The sequence below is a fragment of the Centruroides vittatus genome, unplaced genomic scaffold, assembly GCF_030686945.1.
Source record: "Centruroides vittatus isolate TY-2023 unplaced genomic scaffold, ASM3068694v2 contig_1035, whole genome shotgun sequence".
NCBI lineage: Eukaryota > Metazoa > Arthropoda > Arachnida > Scorpiones > Buthidae > Centruroides > Centruroides vittatus.
This window is the reverse complement of record NW_027120673.1, coordinates 721,234-742,831: the sequence shown is the minus strand read 5'-3', so window position 1 is coordinate 742,831 and position 21,598 is coordinate 721,234. Positions and strand designations below refer to the sequence as shown.

The following is a 21,598-nucleotide window of genomic DNA, read 5'->3' as shown; positions in this document are numbered from 1 at the left end:
TCGGTCAAATGTGCCCATGGTCATGTATCTAACAACTTTCAAGAGAGAACTTCGAATTGTAATAACTTTAGGTTTGCATTGAAAGTTCGTATATAGTTAATCAGGGCCTCCTACCTGTAAACTTTGCATTTCTGGTCTCAGATTTCATCAATCTGACTCTATTCTCGAGATTTAAGGAAAGACAAGATGGATGACAGTGGGAATGTACTGTATATGTCTAGAATTATTTCAAATTGCACTGCAATTACAATGTAAACTTTAAACTTTAATAACAAATGAATGAAATATGTTTTTAATAACTGTTCAATTTTTTTATTTAGAAGATACTCGAGTAGATAATGTTATTTATGGGTTTAATTTATGAGTGTTTATATTTTAGATATAATATCCAGTAGAGTTATAATGTAATAACAACTATCACTGGAAGTCAAAATTATTTACAGCACTAATAATAATAACGAAATTCTGTTTTGTGGTTTGTGTGGAGTTTGTTTTCAACTCTATCTCTAAAGTAATTATTGTTAGTTTCTTAGAGTTTTTACAATCGGTTTGAAAGTAAATTTTATTTTTGAGTTAAAAATTTTGAAACTAATATAGGTACTCCTCACTTTACGACCGAGTTCCGTTCTGACGACTACGTCATTAAGTGAATTTGTCAATAAGCGAGGAGTTTGCACCGGGAGTATAGGATCGTTGTAAAATTATAAACATTATGCAACAAACTTTAAATTTATTCATAAAAAGACTATTATAGTACGCTATTAGCCTATTATAGTATGTACAAGTCACCATACGCCACTGACCGACAGTCAAGCTGAGAAAGGGGATTCCCCGAATTGCAGGTCGAAACTTGATTGGTCATAAGTGTGAGTGGTGGTAAAGTGAGGAGTACCTGTATATATAATCTCAATGATTAATCAACATTCTTATTATCATCTTATGAATTAAAATTATTATATATATATAATTTTATTTCAAAATATTTATGTATAGTGTTTATTCACTCAGATTTGTGTTTTAGTGAAATTATGAATAAAAATTATACAAAATAAAAATGTGCGTACGTTGAATAATTGTATTACTTTTTAAGTTGCAGCAATTTAATATTATGGCAGGTTAAAATTGGAAATCACGTTATAATGTATTAGTTGTTCTAATAAGGTGTTAGGTATTATTTTTTTATGCCGAAAACACCTGTTATTTGGAAAGAGTGCGTGTTAAATGATGAGATACATAGATGATGATCTAAATTATGAACTTGCATCTGTAGAGGCTACTATTGTGGGACAGGTTATATATGGAAAGGTTTTATTTTTGTTATACCAATTTTTACAGGTTATATGCTGTCACAGGATATGAAAATACAGTAAATTATTTAATCTCTCAAATTCACTTACTATCAATGTCTGAATATTAAAATTAATACATTAGAATCTGCTTATTGTAATCACATATTGTTATTATCAACCGTCTAATGTCATTAGAATTAGTGTTTTTTTTTTTTAAAATACAGGATTTAGAAAAGTTTATTTTCTTGTAATAATGTATGTAGTAACAACTGACTGAAACTTTAAGTACTTGATAATACAACTTGATAATTCCTATTAGTTTAACATAATTTTAGTGCAAATTGCACTTACTAATATCAGTTATTCTTACCAATTTTAACCAATGCTTTAAAATTGGATTATTTACTTGCAGTACATTAGTTCAAATTACTGTACGTGCATTCTTACTATAATTATATTTTGTCTATTGTTAAAGACTGTTGCAAAAAGTGGTCGTCAAACAACACTGGATAAATTACTATTAATTAAAAATTTATAAATTGTATAACTTAAATATTAATTAATTATATTTTTTAAATTGTTTTTTACATGCCTTTCTAACTCAGTCAATAATACCAGATCTTTTATAATTATTGTCTTATTTACTTAAGTACCTGTTAATATTAATATTGATACTCACAAAGAAATAAGAGTTAGAGTGATAAAGTTAACTATTTCCTGATTCTAGCGAAATTGACACCTTGTGTGACAAAGTGATTACATTAAGAGGATTCTTTCGTATATTCAGTATGTTTTAATTTCAATGGAAAATACAGTAATAGAATATATAATAAATTTAGTACAGAAATCTATTTTATTAGCAGAAACTACCATAAAAATGTTTTAATTATTTATCAAATACAGAATTATATAATATTTTAATTGTCATTCAATTTTTGTGTTTTAGAAAACGAAGAAAACAATTAATTCTATTCAGAAATGTTCAAGTTTGAAAACATAGGTTTTATGAAATGTAAGTTATTTTTTTTCTCTCTTATTTAAAACACAGTGATATCTCTGTACTCGAACCGCTCTGAACTCAAACACATTTTCGGGGGAAAAAATCTTCGTCGGACCAAATGATACTCGATCTAGTTTTCATTTAAGCAGTACAGAACACAGTTATTATGTTTCGCAACCATTCCAAGTCAATATATATAAGTGACACCTTAAGATTTGTTGAAAGTTCACGAGTTTTTTATATGTTTATTTTAAAAAAAATATTACTGTAGTTTTTCTTGGACAGCTTTTGGGCTTATTTTTGATCTGTATCTTTTAGTTCAAAATTTCCCGAATGGCACTTTTAAAACCAATTTGACATGTTTGAAGTTCAGGAGCATCTTCCCCACATTCATTACAATTTTTTTACCGTTTGTATAGCATCATATCCTTTACGAAAAAGTAATACAGTAGAGCATCGATTATTTGACTCAATTGGGGACTAGGGTTGGTCAGATAACTGAAAAGTCGGATAACCGAAAAGTATGAAAAAATACATTATTAGTATAGTGTATTAGGCCTGGCCTAATACACTCCCTTTCAGGGTCGAGCCAGTGCTGCCAGCTAAAACATGCAAAAATTTAACAAAAATAATATTAAAGTAGCCAAGACATAACCAAATATTGTAGCGCCACATCACTAGCGGACATTTGAATTTGCCGACTAGAACGCGGTCGGTTAATCGGGGGTCGGATAATCGATGCTCTACTGTATATAAAATACTTATATAGTTGTAGCAAGACCGCATAAATTCTGCAGAGGGAGAATCCTCGCTCGAAGTATATAAATATTTTGGCTTTCACCTGGAAAGAAAGGAGAGACGAATTGGGAAGTAAGGAATGGGACATGGCAATCAGAAATACGGATAGCTGGAGAAAAATTATAAAAATCAGTGATTCAAGGTTGAAGGACTGTCTTCCTGTGGATTAAGCTCAAAGTCGTGCTTATTAAGTTGTGTTTACATCGACCATATAGGATGCCGCCGCATCTTCACCGATCATCCGCACCCGGATTATTGGTGAAGATGTGGCCAACGAACCCTTCTCGCCCGCCCTGGGGCTACGACCAATAGACCGAAACTCTCGCCACTTTGAAGGAACACAGAGATTTGGGAACTGTCTAATTAATATCAATGTGTACATCGGCTAAATAAACTGCTTTTAACTTTGTAAGACACTTGTCGTCATTCATCTCCTCTGCCACAACTCGCATATGAACATCTGTTAGGTTCATCCTGATGCAGGATAAATTGACTCCCCCTAAAAGTCTGCTAGGTTACACAATTTTTGTGGGCCCTTGGGAGCCCATGGCTTAAGCCCTATTAGTCCCTATGTAGATCTGCCGCTGTATCTATGTGAAAGTAAAGACAGATGTCAAAAATAAGCAAAACATTCGGTTTAACCCAAAAAATTAATAGGCTACTCTGTATTTCATATGGGTATTTTTTGATTATTTTTTAGTTGTGCATGCTAGGTGCTTTATAAATTTCTTGTTGAATTTGTGGTAAATTCTAGTTAAAATATGACTAATACTCTAAACCGTTCCAGGCTTTTCAAATTTAATTTACGTTATTCCTTATGAGAAAAATTCGTCATCACTCCAATACACTTCTGGAATGAATTATGTTCGAATACCGAGGTATCACTGTTGTTTTAGAGTTTCTAGTTCTATAAAGTTACAAGAGAAAATAAAATTTTAGAAATACTTGATCAATATTCATCTAGATCAGGGGTCGCCAAAGTGGTCGATATCGATCCCTTTGTCGATATAACATTATTAGAGGGTTGATTATCAAGCTTAGGCTAAGGAATGATAAGAGAGAGCTAAGGATTAAGCTTATCCGTCTCACTGATTGTCGGTTACTAAAATTATTATTAACAAATATATAATAAATGAAAAACAAATGCAAAATTAAAAGAAAATGTATTCAAATAGTAAGTGCTTTGTCTTGCTTGTAACAAACTTTTCGGTGGGGATCGATGTGAGGTTTCGAAAACTTTTAGGGAGTTGACAATCAAAAAAGTTTGGCAACCCTTGATCTAGATTGAGAAACTTAAGACTTTATTTTAATATTTAAGTATAATAAGCTTACAGTATTTTATAAATTTGATATTTGGAATAATTCAATACTTAAAACAATATTTCTTTTATTCATGTTAAACTTTCGTTAATTTTTAATTATCGTATTTATAAGTTGAAATTCACTTACAGTAATCCCACCCATTTATAAGAGTATTTGGTTTCTTGAAAACAGCATGTAAATGAAAACCATGTATATGGGAAGGTGTTCAACATAGAGATATGTTCTATATTCTCAAATAAAGTAATTTAGTTAACTTTTCTGCAGAGTTAAAAGTAAATATTTTTAAATATTCATCTATATAAGAGGTTAATGATACCAGAAAACGTTTTATAATTTATAAAAATAAATTGTACTTACATCAAAAAGTGATTTAAATTACAAAATTTTTCAATTGTATTAATAAACTGAATTCACATAAATGCAGGGATTACCGTAATATTAAAAATGATGATAGGTTGGCCATCTGATCTGGAATTTATGGCATGTTCAGAGAACTTATGAAGATCAGGTGGTGATTTCGTTTATTTTTACTGTTAAATTTACCTTATTTTCAATCTGTTATTGTTTCACATTTAGTTCAGTATATCATTATCCTTTTCTTAATTAGCTTCTTTACGTTTATTTTAAAGCATACTTATTTCATTTTTTTAAAGTTAATATTGTTCAAAGTATGAATTGTTTGTGCATGTCGATGTTTTAAAGATAGCTATGCTTGCTCGTGTGAGTCACAGACTTGGGTTTACCATTTCTGTTTTCAATCCTCCTTTAAAGAAATATTAAGAGTTAAATTCAAAACAAAATCAATGTTTTGAACATTGATTTTGTTTTGAATTTATTGTTTTTTCATTGTTTTTCTTGAAAAGTAGTTGAACTTACATTTGCTAAACCAATTTTAAATGTTCAATACAAACGTTGGAAAATTTATGAAACTATTTTCTTTTTCCAAATAGTCTTCTAAAATTAAGTCGTGAAATAATGAAGTCTATATACAAAATACAGAAATTGCTCAGCAAAAGGATTTTTAAAAAATCTGTCTAAAAACAGTAAAAAATTTTTGAGAGAAGTAATAGTTGTTTAAAGGTATGAATAACCAAAGAACATTCATTGACTGGTCTTAAGCCACTTGTGAAAGTGTACACCGTTTCTGGAAACTGTCAAGTAGGCAAAGGTGAGTGGGTAATGGTCAACTGTGAGCTGCTACCAATTAAGTGCCAGACATCTGGGCAACAAAATATGAGAGCAATAATAACAAAATACAAAATTTTTAAAATTGTTTTCTTTATTAAAGTCTTCATTCTTTTCTATTGATTTACTACCTGATAAATTTAAATAATAATTTTTAATAAATGATTTAGAAGAACGATTTTGTAATTAACAAACATATTTATGCATGTTAGGTACTTTATTTATTTTTGCAAGTAAACAGAAAAGTCCCGAAGGACAGTTGATATTTACACCTCAAAATTAACAAATATACGTAAAAACAAAGACAACAATTACATAAAATTAAAAATACATTTACATTTTATATTAAATACAAAATATATTAAAACAAAGAAGTATTTCCAAAGAATTTGTTTCTGAAGAATTGTTTTCTTTTGTGGTTTTCTTTGATGCACTTTGTTATCTGCTTCTGACATTAATTAATTTAAAATAATTAACGATGATACAGTACGTTCTTCCAAGATTTCCTTTTACTAAGTTGGAAATAACTTATAGTCCATAACTTACGGTTACGAGGTATGAAGTACGATATTTTCCGGTATATATATTTTATTAATATTAAAAAAAACATCCCAAAAATTGTTTGCTTGCTAGCTTGCAAAAACGTTTTGAATTTCTGTCGTTCGCCCACTTGACTATCGCCAAGTTCACCGTCGCCCAGCTGTCGTGTACACGGTTTTTCTGTATTCCTAACATATTTGTGAATGTTTCCTTTGAGTTTCGAAATATCTTTTAGTACTACTGTGATTAAATATAATTGTAAAACTAACTTTTAACATTTAACTTTTATATCGATAAGATAGACAATCACATGAACTTCTCTTAAGTTCATTTAAAATATGTAATGGTCAATTGAAATAGACATCAGTTAAATTTTTGGCCTAAATTTTCCTGTAGACTAGAAAAAAATTTTCTGCTCCTCTTGATTCCCAAAGTTTACATTTGTATTGTCAGCAAGCAATGTTAATATACGTATCATTAGGTGTGTATATATGTATATATATATAATCATAACCAATTATAGGTCCACTATTTAACACTTACAGTAATGGAAGTTGTTAGTTAGAGCAAATGAGATTATATTACAATGATTGCAGAACATCATACTGAAAGTTATTACATAAAATTGTCTCCATTTTACTTCGAGAGCAAGACAAATTTTTACTGACATAGTCTGATGAATTTTGAACTGTATTCTGCACATCTAAAAAAAAGACTCGTTGTGTTCGAACGAATTCAACCAAGTTCTTTCAACTAAAAAATATTTTCATCAAAATTTTTACTTCCTAAAAATGATTGCAAAGATTTGATATAGCATAGACAAAAGCCTATTTGTATTTATTAGGGTTCAAATGGCGTATAATATTACGTTTCCCTCAACTTTGAATGGAGAGGTAGTAAAACATCTTGTTACATTTTACCATGCTCTAACTCTTGCTTTTTTCTTTTTTTAAACGAACTAATATTCTTTAAAATGTTCCCTAAAACGACACTTTAAAACTTTATTTTTGTCGCCATTTTAAAAAAAGTAACTCCACAACTAATTGACTGACTATTCCAGATTGGTGGATCATGGTGGTGTTAGACTAGTGCTGCCAAAGTTTTAGATGCAGTGTTGATAGATGTATAATTTCATAAATGTTGGACATGTTACCATGTACAGTACAATGTCGAATGCTGGACGTTACATTGTGCAGCATTTGTTAATGATTTTTGTTAGACAAAATACCTAAATAAAAAACGGTCCTGCTAAGTTCTTGATCTCTTGTTAGCCTAGTTATGGTTACATCTATAAAAGTATTTCTAGAGATTATAATTATTTTCTATTATTGTAATTTTCACACTAGAAAAAAATTAATGATTTTTCTTTGTTAGTTTGAACATTTTAAAACATTGTTTTTCTTTTGGAGAAAAACAATGTTTTAAAATGTGTTCAGGGATCAGATTTTTTAAAATCATTATCTAGCAGTGTTCAGTCAATTTTGTTTAGTTATTTTTGAAATAACATTATATAATATAACAATTGATTATTAGTTAATATTAATATAGTAAGACTCTACTTAATGCTGATTCGATATAGTGCGGTCTGCACGAAGCCTTACAGCTCAAAATTTACGCTGATTCAAATTATCGCGGCAAGAATTAACTGATGAAGTTACGGCTTAAGGTATCCAAGAATTCTCAACGAGAAGAGCCTATCGCTGTATCGCTAGGTTGACCAAAGTCAACCTAATCGATACAGCAGGATTAGATGTCGACGAGCAGGATATTGAGGAGTTACTGCAGGTTTCTGGTGAGAGCCTTAACCAACGACGACCTTCAAGAACTGGCAGAACAAGGAATTCATGTAGAACTGAAAAGTAGTGATTCTGAAAACGAAGAACCCAAAGCATTTCTCTACAGATTTCCTTAGTAAAAGTTTGATAACGATAACCGAAATCGTTGACCAAATTGTAGTGAATGATCTAGATTTTGAAAGGAGTGCAAAAGCAAAACGAAGCGATCTTCTGCTACCGACATTTACTTAAGAAAAGAAAAAAAGCGGCAAATGAAACTTCACGACTTTATTGCAAAAAAAAAAAAAAAGATTTCAGTAAAGTCGGGACCTTCATCACAAAAATTGAACTTTACATTTCTGTGTGCATATGTTTGTGTTATTTAACATATATTATTACACGAATTAATATAAAAATAACTTAAAGTAAAATTTGTTTATTTTTGGTCGCGTGTTCCCTTATCTCTATTTACTATTAAAATGACCTCGTTTAACGGTGTTTCGTTTAGCGATTTGTCGTGTAGGAACGCCTCCCCGCGTTAAGCGGGGTCTTAGTATACTTTTGTCAAGTGAGGTAAGACAATATTGTAGTAGTCATGGAAGTGTGATTCGGGAAGTGTGGATAGACAGCTGAGAGACAGGGCCCGACATATCTGGAACAGGTCATCTACGAAAAATCTTTAGGATTATTTTTGCTTTGCCCTGCTTTGATTTCGGGTCCAGCCGAACGATAATCTTAACCACCTCAGCAACCATCTGGCTGAGAATATTTTAAATAGATTATTCATTGTAGCTTTGTCTTGAAGTATTGTAATGATAAATTAATGATTTGATGTAAAAATGAGGAATATAAAATATTTGTTAAAAATAAATTGAATTATAGGACAGTCCACAAACTCGATTTAATGTGGACTGAGAAGGTCACGAGTTACCGAAAATGGTGAGTTCTACTTCATAGCGATAATGCTAGTCTAAGTAATGGAATTTTCGTAACAGTATACAAAATCTTTTACGTTTTGATTTACGTACCAATAGTGACTGTTTATATTTGCAATTAAATTTTAATGAACAAAATATTGGCTATTCAGTGACTACTTTGGATTTGCTGCAACTTGAATGGCAATAAGGTTTTAAATAATATGGTTGGGGAACAGAGCAGAATTTTCTGTCTAGAGCCACTTTTGCTTACTAAGAGGACTGCAGCTAGTATTCACACGAAAAGAACGCTGAGTATATACAAAACGTCTGTAAAACTGATACCTAACTTCTAAATATAATTTTTTCTGAATATAATTAAATTAAGAAAAGTAAACTGTCTAGCCTTTTTCAAAATTGCATGGCTACATTTTCGATTCAAGGACGAAAAGTTATGTTTAATACGACCTAAAATTGCACGATTACTTCTTATTTGTTATATTAAAAAATTATTTTAAAGCATTAACGTTACTGAAAACTTATAAAAGATAATAATGTAAAACTGCACGCATTTTTATCATTCCAAAAGAAGTTTTTTTAATATTAAAAAAATCGATTAATGATTGGTTTAATAAATAAATAATTCCGAAGCTTTTACAAAATATATTTTTTCAATAAATTCTTTTACAGGAAATTAAGATATTTTTAAAGGATATTAATAAATTGGTTTAATTATTACTGAATCTCTAAGAATAAAATCTAAATATATAAAATTACGTGTCCTGAGTGACTGATTGATTCATCATCGCCTAGAGCAAACCTTTGAACCTAAAAGAGGTGAAATTTGGTACACGGGATACGTCATGAAAATGCACACTAAGAAAGGATTTTTGGAAATTTCCCGCGGGGGGAGGAGAGGATTAAGGCTTAATCCAGTGTTTTTCAGCCGGGATTCCGCGGCGCCACGATTGGGGTGTTGCAAAGTTTAAGACCTTTAGGCATTTTCTTGGAAATTTACTTAAGTGTAGTTCATGATAACTCATTGTCAGTATTTCGACAAAATTCAATGGACTTAAATTTTGATTTTGAACATGTAGAAACACTATTTTGGCATTAAAATGCTACTTCAAACTGTCAATTTTTAAAATTTTTTTCCCGGGGAGGGAACTCCACCCCTAGCATTGCGCATAATATTTGTTTTCGCAAAAAATTCATCTGCTCCCCATTAAGCCCCTTTTTTTCAGGTTCTAGATACGCCGCCGGTCAAGGGTGCCGTGATTTTTTTTAATTTTTCAATCGGGTGCCACTCAATGAAAAAGGTTGAAAAACACTGGCGTAACCTGAAGAACGGCTTCTACTGTATTATTTTAGATGCGATTTTTTGTTTTTGATAGTAATAACTTAATTTCCAAACGTACAATATTTACCAAATCGTTTGCCCAAACAACGCCGGGTTCATTTTCTAGTTTTTTATATAAAATAGTTTACAATATACAGTATAGTCAAACCTAGATTTCGAACATAGTTTTAAGACAATTTTTGGAAACGAATTGAAACAAATATTCCCATAAGAAACAATATAAAATGGATTAATTCGTCCCCAAATAAAGTCTTTTTACCTTTAAGTATATTGATATTAGATTTCTAAATTTTGTTGTTTAATTTAATTTAAGCATATTTAAACACGAATTCTTGGTTGCCTTTTATATTACGTAAATGTCAAAAAACGCTGTTTTTATTAAATAATTTGATTTGAATTCAATTGTGGTGCCCAATGATAAACGGAAATAGTATCTTTAGCATTGAAATCTAATTTAAATAGCAACGTCACAGGTGATTCGTGTTGCCTGGTATAATAACAGGAGATCTCAGTGTCACTAACTTCTGAATAGGTAGTCCTGTCGTTGATTGGTCGGGCAATCGACTTTCTTTAACATGCGAAGTATAGGGAGTTGATCTGTGGCCTGCTCTTGCCAAGTAGCTTGTTCGGCAACCGGTGCAGTAATGAGTTCGAAAACCGAAGTTTTTAACTAAAAGCTTCCATAAACTTATTATACAGTATTTTAAAATTTTACATGTCATTTTTAATTTTAAGTTTATTTTGAAACATTTTAATATTCAGTATGAGTTAAGTTTAACGTATACAATTATATATTATTTTGTCACTATGTTATAAACAGATTAGAAAAGGTTTATCACCCTGCACTGTCCTACTTATAACAACGGAAACTATCAATATATTGATGCATTGAAATCCAAAGGGATAAGAAAGTGATATCTTTAATTGATAGAAATGGATAAGAAATGAGAAGAAAGCAAGAGTTAAAACTGATTTTTAAAAAAAATTTCTTCAGAGTTAAAACAATGAAAATTAAATAAATAAATGTAGTATATACTTCAATATCCAGTTTATTAGTATTATTGACGTCAATTTAAATGATTCAAAATTTCATTATGAATTGAAACAATTTAAGCGAACACCCTGTTTCTTTATCTTGCAAAAAAGTTCAGTCTGAGTTGTGTAGAAATATAGAATTTTTGTCAGGCACAGGGCTGCTATAACAACATTTTCACATCCTACTAACTTATCTACTAGCCGGGAATCTGACAACAAAGTTGTAATGATAGTGATATTTATGTCAATATTACTTATAATATACCAGGGATCCTTACCTGGATGCAATTCACTCTTCTGTCGGGTTACAGGCATAATGAATGTCTATCAGGAAATCCGATTTTTACTTTCCCGGCTGTTATCTTTTATAATAGAGGGAGAGTATGGCAATCCGGCAAAAATGATCCCCCCACTCAAGATTTTTACGTTTTGGACTTAGGAAACTTTGAAACATCGAGAAATCAAACAAATTCGGGGATAATTTCTTATGTTAGGGTGTGTGTGGTGGGACACTGTTTGAATCTTAATAACTCCTTGCTTTTTGTCAAAATTTTCTGAAATGACGATTTTACTTGCTATTAGCATTTTCATTTTTTTTTTTAAAATAAAACTCTTCCTACTCTCAGAATTAAGCTTTTTCCATTTTATAATAGTTAAAAATATAAAGTTGTTGAGGAACTTTTTCCGGGTTTTAAATAATTTGGAATTTTAAATAATTTTAAACACGTTGTTCGAATTCCAGTTTCGAGTTTTATACTGATAAATAGCCTGACGAAGACCAAGTTTTGGTCGAAAACGTTTTTATCTAAAGATAGTGTACTGGGATATAAAAAAAGTTTTTAGTGTGTTGATTTAGCCTTCCCAGGGATTGTGCGAGAAGTTGGTTTTACCAATTACGTTATTACGACACCAAAGTGAGAATAATTTTTACAACACTTTACCAAAATAAATGAAAATGTACCTAAAAAAAATTAGGGTGCAGTGGGCCGCGGGTTGGACATACCTGGTTTAGGTGTGTGTAAATATGACGATGTGTTTAGAAGGTGTAAAAATTTCGAATAACCATCCTCGGATACATAAATTTTAACGTACAGAAAATTGTCTCCTATTGATATTGATATGCACTATAACGGGGCATCAAGCCGCGAGAATGGCGAAAATGAGTGAACACTAATTTTAATATCTTAACGTACAAAAATGAAATTTATTTTCATCTGGTTTTAAAAAGTTTTTTTTATTTAACTAAGTTTATTTTTATAAAGATGTATTTTTTTAAAGATTTTTTTATATTTAAAATGTATTTTCAACGTTCCATGAACAGTTCATTAAAAAGAGAACTTTATAATACGGAAATATAACTGCATTTTGTAGAATATTTAAGTTAAAGTATCGAGACCTCCAATTTTTCTCCGTTTCCTTTCGTTTTCTTTGGGTTTGATGCCTGATGAAACGTCGAGAAAACGTATTTTGAAACCCAGAGCTGGATTTACGAAAGTCTCATTAATAACGACGTCATACGCTAACGATATCGTTAAAAGTAAATTTATGGATTTATTGTAGGGTGACATACAAGAGCTGTCGTATTGCTAACAACAGTGAAAGAGATGGCGGTGCCCGTACTGTACCTATCCATAGTATCGTGATGGCAGGATCTATGATTTTTTACAATATGCGTTTTTGGAGATAAATTTTATCATTAAATAGATTGTCTTGCTAATAGAGCATTCAAGGCCCACCAATGGCCAAGCGGTCTTCATTCCCTGAACACTGGGTGTTCGGTCGTGGGTTCGCGCCTCGCTCGGACGTGGAGTTTTCCGGGTTTTCTCCACGTCAGTAACGTCTAAATAGGGCCAGTTTTCCTTAAAAAGAAGTCCCGGAAGGCATCCCCAGGCAGATCGCCCAAGTGTTGCGTTGCCATAACTTAAAACAACAACAGAGGATTCAAAGTAGCCAAGAAAAATTAGAATGCTGACTGCCATTCAAAAAAAATTCGAGGCAACACTTACCTACATCGCTATGCATTAATATGAGCTTTCACAACGAAATTTTCATTCATAAAACCGTATAACGGACACAGTGTAACGGAACTATCATACCCAAAGAGGACACTATGTTGCTTTCCAGTATAAGCTACAGTAGAGAGTCGTTAATCGGAACCCCGGTAATCGGAATGATTTTCAGTCGGACTGTGTCGTGCTGAATCGAACGTTTTTGATACTAGATTTACTTCTAAAGTATAATTTTCATGTTTTTATATTCTTCAATATATTTATTTTGTTTGTACAAAATGAAGAAATAATTTTTAACGATACGATAGCCTCGATTATTATTTTCGTTAGGCTTAAAATCGACGAAAATTCAACACGAAGCGACACGCGACGGAGAAAAATTTGAACATTGGATAGGTTAATGTATTTTTTCGTACATAATCGGTGATTGGAACAAATCACTAATCTGAACAACCCCAGTCCCCAATTGATTCCGATTAACGACACTCTACTGCAGTGGTTTCCAACCTGTGGGGCGCGCCCCCTAGGGGGTCGCGAGAATGTTGCAAGGGGGGCATGCAGCTGTTTCCAAAATATCATTTTCGAATACAAACCAAAAAAGTCGAATAGGTGTCAAAAAATAATCAGCAAAATAGGTATACGTAATCCACAATCCTCGCCGCGAATTTTTCGGGTACAAATGCTAAAACATCCATCCATACTCTTGCTGGAACGAAAACATCTCGCTTTCGCGTTTGGAGCCGAGCGCCGGCGGGGCGAGGAAACAAAAGACAAGCACTCGGAACATCCCGGGTATTCTCGTGCTTACTCGCGCCAAACTTCAGTAAACAGAAGCATTTGTTTTTTTTCTCTTGTTTATGAACAGAATTAGTTCGTTAGTAGTGCTTGCGATAACCACGTTGATATATAGAATGAAACACTTCGCTTTGGTAACTTCTAAAATAATATCGAGGTAAATTTCATAACTTATAATAGTACATTATTTTCAGTACATTTAAAATTATTATTTCTTATAATAAATCATTATTTTTTATGTATATTTTTACATAATATTGTATATTATTTTGTAGCCCATTAAATAAATTATAATATCAGTTGAGTATTTATGAAATTAGATTGTTAGAAAAATTAAGGGGGCGCAACAATTTTTTCTAAGGGGAGCGCAGGTACAAAAAGGTTGGAAACCACTGCTCTACTGTATTATTTTTACAAGGAGCAGTTTTTGCTGTCTGCCGACGCGCTCGCTGGCCGCAATATAGGAATGTGTTCCGCAGGAATTTTTAAACCAGTGCCAGGCGCTGAGTGTACGCGAAAGAATAAAATAACGAACCCATGAGTTATTCTGTGCTAGAATGGTCCCTCAGATGAAAGGGATTAAAGAAGACGTGAAAGTTGACACATGATCTCTTTCAGCGCTTTTGTTCTTAGCATTAAAATGTTTTTAAAATGTAATCTTTGTTATAAATAATTTTATTGGTTTACTTTTCTAAAAATTTTATTACTGTGTTCCATGTGTCAACTTCAAAATGTCTCCTTCCATCCCCTTCATCTGACACACCTCCTTCCGCTCAGGCTGACTAGTGTCTACTCTCGCTGCGCAGACTTAAGCAGTTTTATATTGAAAGTGAAAATGTCAAGTTTGTTGGCTGCGGCCAATAAGAAATCACAAGTTTTGCTTCTTGTTATAAAATTTGAGTGATTGTTATGATGGAAGAAGAACACCAATAAAAAAAACTTTTAACCTAAATGTATATTTAAGAAAATCGGTTTATGATATAAAGAATCATAACGCTTTAAATAAAAGAATATTCTTTAGTCTTCGACTAACAAATTACATTTAGAATATTCTATATTAAACTTAAAATCTCTTTTGAATTAAAAAATTGTATACAAATTCGTTTATATTTTAATGAAATGTCAGATTAATAAAATATAACGATCTAACATGAAGACTTGCAGAGCATTAATGATAGCCTATACAGTATTATTATAATGTCGAAACATTTCATAGAGATAAGTACAGGTATACCTCGACTTACGTCCCTCTCGAGTTACGTCGTTTCCGATTTTACGTCGTTTGTCAAAAAAGTATATGGAAAAATAAAAATCAAGTTTAAATCAGTTTATTCGAATTTAAATCCATCCGCCATAAACATTGAAGTCGTAATATCACTAGAAAAGCGTTGAAAGCACATAAAATCATATTAAAATATGTACATTTACAGTAAATGTTAATACAATCATCATAAATCCTAGGGAACGAACCATGAAAACATCTGTGTTTCTATGTTGTCGTCTTATTTAGCGGTCTTTAAGTGCTCATTATTGGCGTTTAGTTACGACGTAAGTCGAAACTACGACTTACGTCGTAACTACACAAGTAAATTCGACTTACGTGGGTAATTGGTTCCAGGAGAGGCGACGTAAGTCGAGGTATACCTGTAGTCCAATTAACGTTTTCGCCTATAAGAAAAGTGGTGTATAGTCCAATGATTAACAGTTTTTTTTTCTGGATGCAGGCCGCAAGGGAACTTCATAAGCTTCCATCGAACCACGTGCATTCTTTCTTACGGAGTGCACGCTTTTAATTTTAAGCCTAATGGGTAACAACATACTCCGTAACAACCAGTACAGCGGTACTAAAATAATATGTACTAATGACATACAAACTAGTCTGCAATTTGAAAAAATTGTATATCTATAAATTCCCGTCGTCTGTCTGTATAAAGCCGGATGCACACATGCGGCGTGGCAAGGAAAAGCGGCAGAATGACGTCACTTTTCCTCGCCGCAGAGGTCTATTTCGTGCCGCGAAAGTTAGTCGAATTCTATCTTTCGCGGCGGCCGCTGCCAAGACGCGTTTCTATCAGCCAATAACATTTCGTCTGGCAGTCACGTGAGAAAATACAATCACGTGGTGTTTTAATGGCGGAAAGTTCGACGTGGTTAACCGAGATAACTAACATCAGAATAAAGAGGAAAGAATAATAAATTTAACACAAATTCTACACGGATACAGTAATCATATATTATTTAATTCAAAGAACAAAACAACCGAATCTTACTCGAAATAGTATTCTTAATCGAGAGATCTTAATCGAAGAATAAGCCTATTTTGTACATCAGTTCTTTATCGATCCAACAAAATATCTCGGCAAGATTCTTGCCAATACGATATCTCTAATCCAAAATATTCATTCGAATCTTCGACGAAATCTTCTAGCTAAATAAAACGAGCCGAACAAAACAAAATTTGTAAACACGTGGATAGCGGAGTGTCGATTCGTTCGCCATCTTGAATACTGAACGCATGCGCCGAAATGTAAACGGATTGCCGCTTGTGTGGTCGTGTTGCCGCGCGGCGAAGACGCGTTTGCGTCACCGCTTTTCCTTGCCGCGCCGCATGTGTGCATCCTCCTTAACTTTCCCGTATAACTTTCGCCTGTCTGTGTGTTTTTCCTTAATCTCGAGAACGGTGTTAGATAGACACCTAACACCGTTCTCGAGATTAAGGAAAAAACATATTTTAACTATATATTTTAGATTAAATAAATTAAGAATATGATTAAAAATTGCAGACCAACATTGTGATGATGTCAATAAGTAATTGCTAGTAATATATGATTTATATTTGTATTTTTACTGGTTACGTTTTAATTTGAATGTTGTTTGTCAAAAATATCAGTTGCTTATGGTTGCATAATGGCGATATACAAAAGAGGAAAATAAAATTACGTTGCCAAAGACCCAGGAGCTGCTGGTTGCTCATTCTGATTTGGTCTATGGTAATCTTTTGATTCATTATGATTGAAACTGACGAACCACACTGTATAAAGATCTATCAGTTAGTGACGAAGTTAAGTAAGGATTTGCTGTTTACCCAAACATTGCTCGTCGATTAAATTAAAAATTACTTTCTAAATTTATAACCTTGTTTATCAAACAAACTATAATAATATATCATTGATGATATAAACTAATATTAACACGGGATATCTTGATATTAGTTATATCATCTGATCAGTCAATCGATGCATCTGGTGTAAATGTTTATCTCGTGAACCGTTTTTTTAAATCATTTAGAAACGAACCTCTGCTGTTGTAAAATAATGACCTATGAATACGTTCTAACACCTTTATATCTTGAAAAAGGTGATATTTCATCATTATAAAGTACCGACGTTTTTGAATCCAGTTTTTTTATTTACGGTGTTTTTACCACCCGGATTTAAATTACGAATTCAGTTGAAATTGGTATTCGTTACGTATTAATTCAGATTTAATTCTTAAATTAGTGTTGTTATTTAACTTATCGATACCAGAGAAATTAATTCTGGAATTAATTTCTCTGGTATCGATTTATCGAACACGGGATTTATACATGCCGGGCGGAAATAAAAACTGCAGTGAAATCGCAATCCCGTGTGCGATAAAGCAGTCACATATACGATTAGTCACTTCTTTTTTCTACGGCACATCCGTAAAAAATGAAATATATATATTTAAGACGGATGAAGACTATTTCCATTGTTTAACTAATGTATTTTTAAGTTTTTCTTATTGCCATAAAAATTTTTAAGTAATTTGAAAGTAATTATATTTTTAGTAAGGAATTTCTGGAGCTTAATTACTATCGCCTGTCCAAGTGTTTAAGTAATAGAGAAAAATTATCGCAATAATATATCACGTTTTAATAAAATTATAAAAAATTAATTAAATTACGAGCAATTATTTGTGAAATCGTCACAATACCCGGCTGCGATTTTTACTCATACCTTCAATTTATTCAATTTTAAATGTATGCTATCCACCTCAAATTAGTAGTCTCTTACCTCTGTACAGTACGTTATATTTTTCCTCTAACAATAGAGTTGTGCCGGTGATCTATCTCTAACACCTTTTGAGGGAAAATTTTTGAATTAAAAAACGTGATTTTCGGTTTGCATCGGAAGTTCATATACAGTTAGTCGGGGCCAAGGTTTCCATATCTGGTCTCGTCTTTCATTTATCTAACTCCGTTCTCGAGATTAAGGAAAGACGGATGACAGTGGAAATTTATAGGTCTACAATTTTTTTCAAATTGCAGCCTAATAACGTGCTATTTAAAACTTCGTAATGTATAAGATTTTGAAATTTTACGTAAAATCTCGTATCAGATGACAGTGGATAGCAGTACTCTACATTGTTGCTGCAATATAGAGCACTGCTGGAGCACAATGGCGATTTGCATTAAAGTTTAGTCACTAAACTGCAATGCTTTGCTTTAACTGTTTTTAAATTCAAGGTTAGTAAATGATTACTTTCTTTGTTTTTAACAAATGTTTGTCTTTCTTCTACATTGTGACCTAAAATAACTGAATCATTTTAGACAAGCCATTCGACACTGTCTGTTAAAGCTTCTCGTTAACATACCTGACCAGTATAGTAACGTTAAAATTTCATTGAGTTTAACCAATAATAATTTTTATGATAATAAAAATGATACATAAGATGATAAAACAATATTTCTGTTAGATATATTGGTATGTGGATTAGTGTACATCACAAGAACTTATCTGTTTCTTCGGGCAGTAATGAATCTTCATTTAAGTAAGTTATCAACGAACATTCGTACAAATTACAAGTGTAAGGGGATGAGAGAAACGATTTAATATCACCTAGCGAATTCGATTTTCATTGTTGTTTCGAAAAGACAACTAATCTTATGTGCGGGAGAGCACATAAGATTAGATGCGATAGCGAACAGCGAATTAGTTTTGATATTTTGTGCGTTTATTGAAAAGAAAATTTCAAAAGAATTCTTATTGTATTTTTTATAATTGTTAAGTATATTCAGAGAGTGACCGTGTGGGATAGCTTCGTTTTCAGGTGTTGGAGCATTGTCCGTATAGTCCTGATCTCGCCTCATCGGACTGTCACTTGTTTGGTTCCCTAAAAGAAGTGCTAGGCGACGAAGATTAACATCTGACGACGATGTTAAGACAGCAGTGCATTCGTGTTTCGCAGCTCAGCCGAAAATATTTTTTAATGAAGGAATAGGAAAACTTGTGGACAGATGGACAAAGTGTATTGAAAAGCAGGGCGAATATGTCTGGAAATGACATACTTGACTTGCTGAAAGTTGATTACAATAAATTCTACAGCCAGAGCGGATAATTTTTGACTTACGCTCGTAGAATTAATTCTTTGTGCCTCTGTGACAGTAACATTTCAAATTGTACGCAGATCTTGTTTATAAATAGAACTTACGTGGACAATAAAAAACAAAATTTGTGATGTTAGAATTGTCATTAAGTTGAGCAAAGTGACCAAAAGAATGAGTGAGAAGTCCATTATTTTAGAGAAATGACAGAAGCTGTTCGGATGACCACGGGTTCCGGTTAACGCCACCATACTGTATAATTTGGAAGAACGTTTTGTCCACGTCACTTTTTAAAGCATCAAACAATAAATAGCGAGTTTTTTTTTAAATAGAATATTAATTTCTTTACGACTACAACACCTGGACAGCCATCGTTAACTATTGACACCGAACGAAAAAATGAATAAATAAAATGAAAGAAAACTATTAAACATTAAGTTCGGGGGTTTAGCGTTTGACCAACGGGCTAGTTACATTACTTTTGGGGTTCTCTTCACGTGCTTAACATCTAAATAGGGGCCAGTTTCCCTAGAAAAACCTTCCTGGAAGGACCCTGCTTGGCAGATCGCTTAGGTGTGGTGGTGTCTTATTCTATCATTCTAATCCGAGAAAAATCGAAGAAGCTGCAAAAACCGTCTGTCTTCTCAATAAACCGGGTCACAGATTTTGTCCCAATAATTCCTGTCCGATCTCATTAATTTTTCAAATAACTTTTTTACGCGTGCGAATAATTCGCATGGGCACAACTAATTACGTTTACAAGCTTACAATAATTTCGAACGTCTGTAGCAGTGATTTTCAACCAGTGTGCCGCGAAAATTTTTGAAGGTTAAATAAATTAGTTTCGAAAGAAGCTTAATGAACAATAAGTGTACATGTCAGAATTAAAACCTCTTTAAATTGATTATATGAGTATTTCATTGTTATAATAAATAAACGTAGGCCTATACATATTGTGGTAAAAAAATATATATCCATAAGCAAAATTAAAATTATGTGCGCATAACACCGGGTTATTTCATTTAAAATGAAATTTTCTTTAAATCAGAAATATATTTATAATTGCCCATATTTAGTTCAAATTATTTTAACTTAGAAATAGCGGGACATTGGACTGCTTTCTAAACGCTATTATCACACCACTTTTAAGTGCAAATTAAGAATGTTAATTGTTCTTCTTATGTAAATGAAGATTAATAATTTAAATAAATATTGTTGTAACCTGCTATTATTTTAAGGTTCAACAATACTGTTTTATTTAATCCACAAAAAGTATAAAATATAAACCAAATTCTTTTTGTCAAGTGGCAAGTAATATGGCGATAGAATGTCACAAAGACAACTTTAAATCACGTGATTTTTTTCGTGGCAATTTAGTCTATTTTTAATGAGAGCTTTTTTTAGCAGGGGGAGTTGTTAACCCTTTGCCCAACCCCAACCTGGAGGACCAGGGTTCTACCTTAGTCTGACCTCTCACCTCCAACTTTTTTGGCATGGGTGACCTTGCCAGTAGCCATGGCTACCACCGGTAAAGCCCTCAGGATCATCAACCAACCAAAGTTTCCACCATCGTGATGAGGTGCAGATAACAGGGTGGGAATTGTTAAATTGTTTATTATACGCTGATGATCACTTTGGCTTTCATCCAGTAAAACGGTAACTGCAATATCTAATGTCGAGGTTGAATGAGTGCTGAGAAAAATGGCATTGAAAATAAATGGAGAGTAAATGAAAGTGTTTAGTATTTGAACGAGATGAGCCTATATGACGTTCTTCAGAAGAGTGACGCTTGCAGGATGTTGTGCACAGAAAATCCACTTTTTATCGTGGCCACTAGGAAATGTCGTGACACAGTTTAGTATAGTGTAGTATTGCAGTTTTATTTACTTATTCCACCTGTTATCAATCGGCTATAGTTATCAGTACGGACGAGTTTCAAAAAGATTATAATATGCGAATATGTTGATGAATCAAAATTTAACATATATGGCTAACGTACGATAGTATAACTTTATTTCTTTTTATGATTGATATATTTAGCCTACGTGTTTGTTGTTTTTAAATTTAAAAAATTAGAACTTTATTATAGTTGCCGAATATGCTGGGCAATTAAATAATTTTATAAGCTAGTTATGATCATAAGAAAGAAAAAGTTATTAAGCAAATAGTGACAATAGAAACATTTTGTTCTATTATGTAGTTTGTTTTGATGATAATGAAAGTGAAAC

General features: G+C 32.3%; 1 protein-coding gene and 1 long non-coding RNA gene across 3 annotated transcripts in view; both read left to right on the top strand.

Moving 5' to 3' along the window:
* Positions 1–21,598, top strand: part of LOC136969169 (zinc finger and BTB domain-containing protein 45-like) — a 285,864-nt gene that overhangs the window by 85,449 nt on the left and 178,817 nt on the right. The window lies entirely within an intron of this gene.
* The window catches only part of LOC136969193 (uncharacterized), a 158,257-nt gene that overhangs the window by 47,299 nt on the left and 89,360 nt on the right, over positions 1–21,598 (top strand). The window contains exon 2 of the long non-coding RNA XR_010879784.1: positions 2,236–2,301. This is a non-coding gene — a long non-coding RNA (uncharacterized lncRNA). The remainder of the gene's footprint in view (positions 1–2,235; positions 2,302–21,598) is intronic.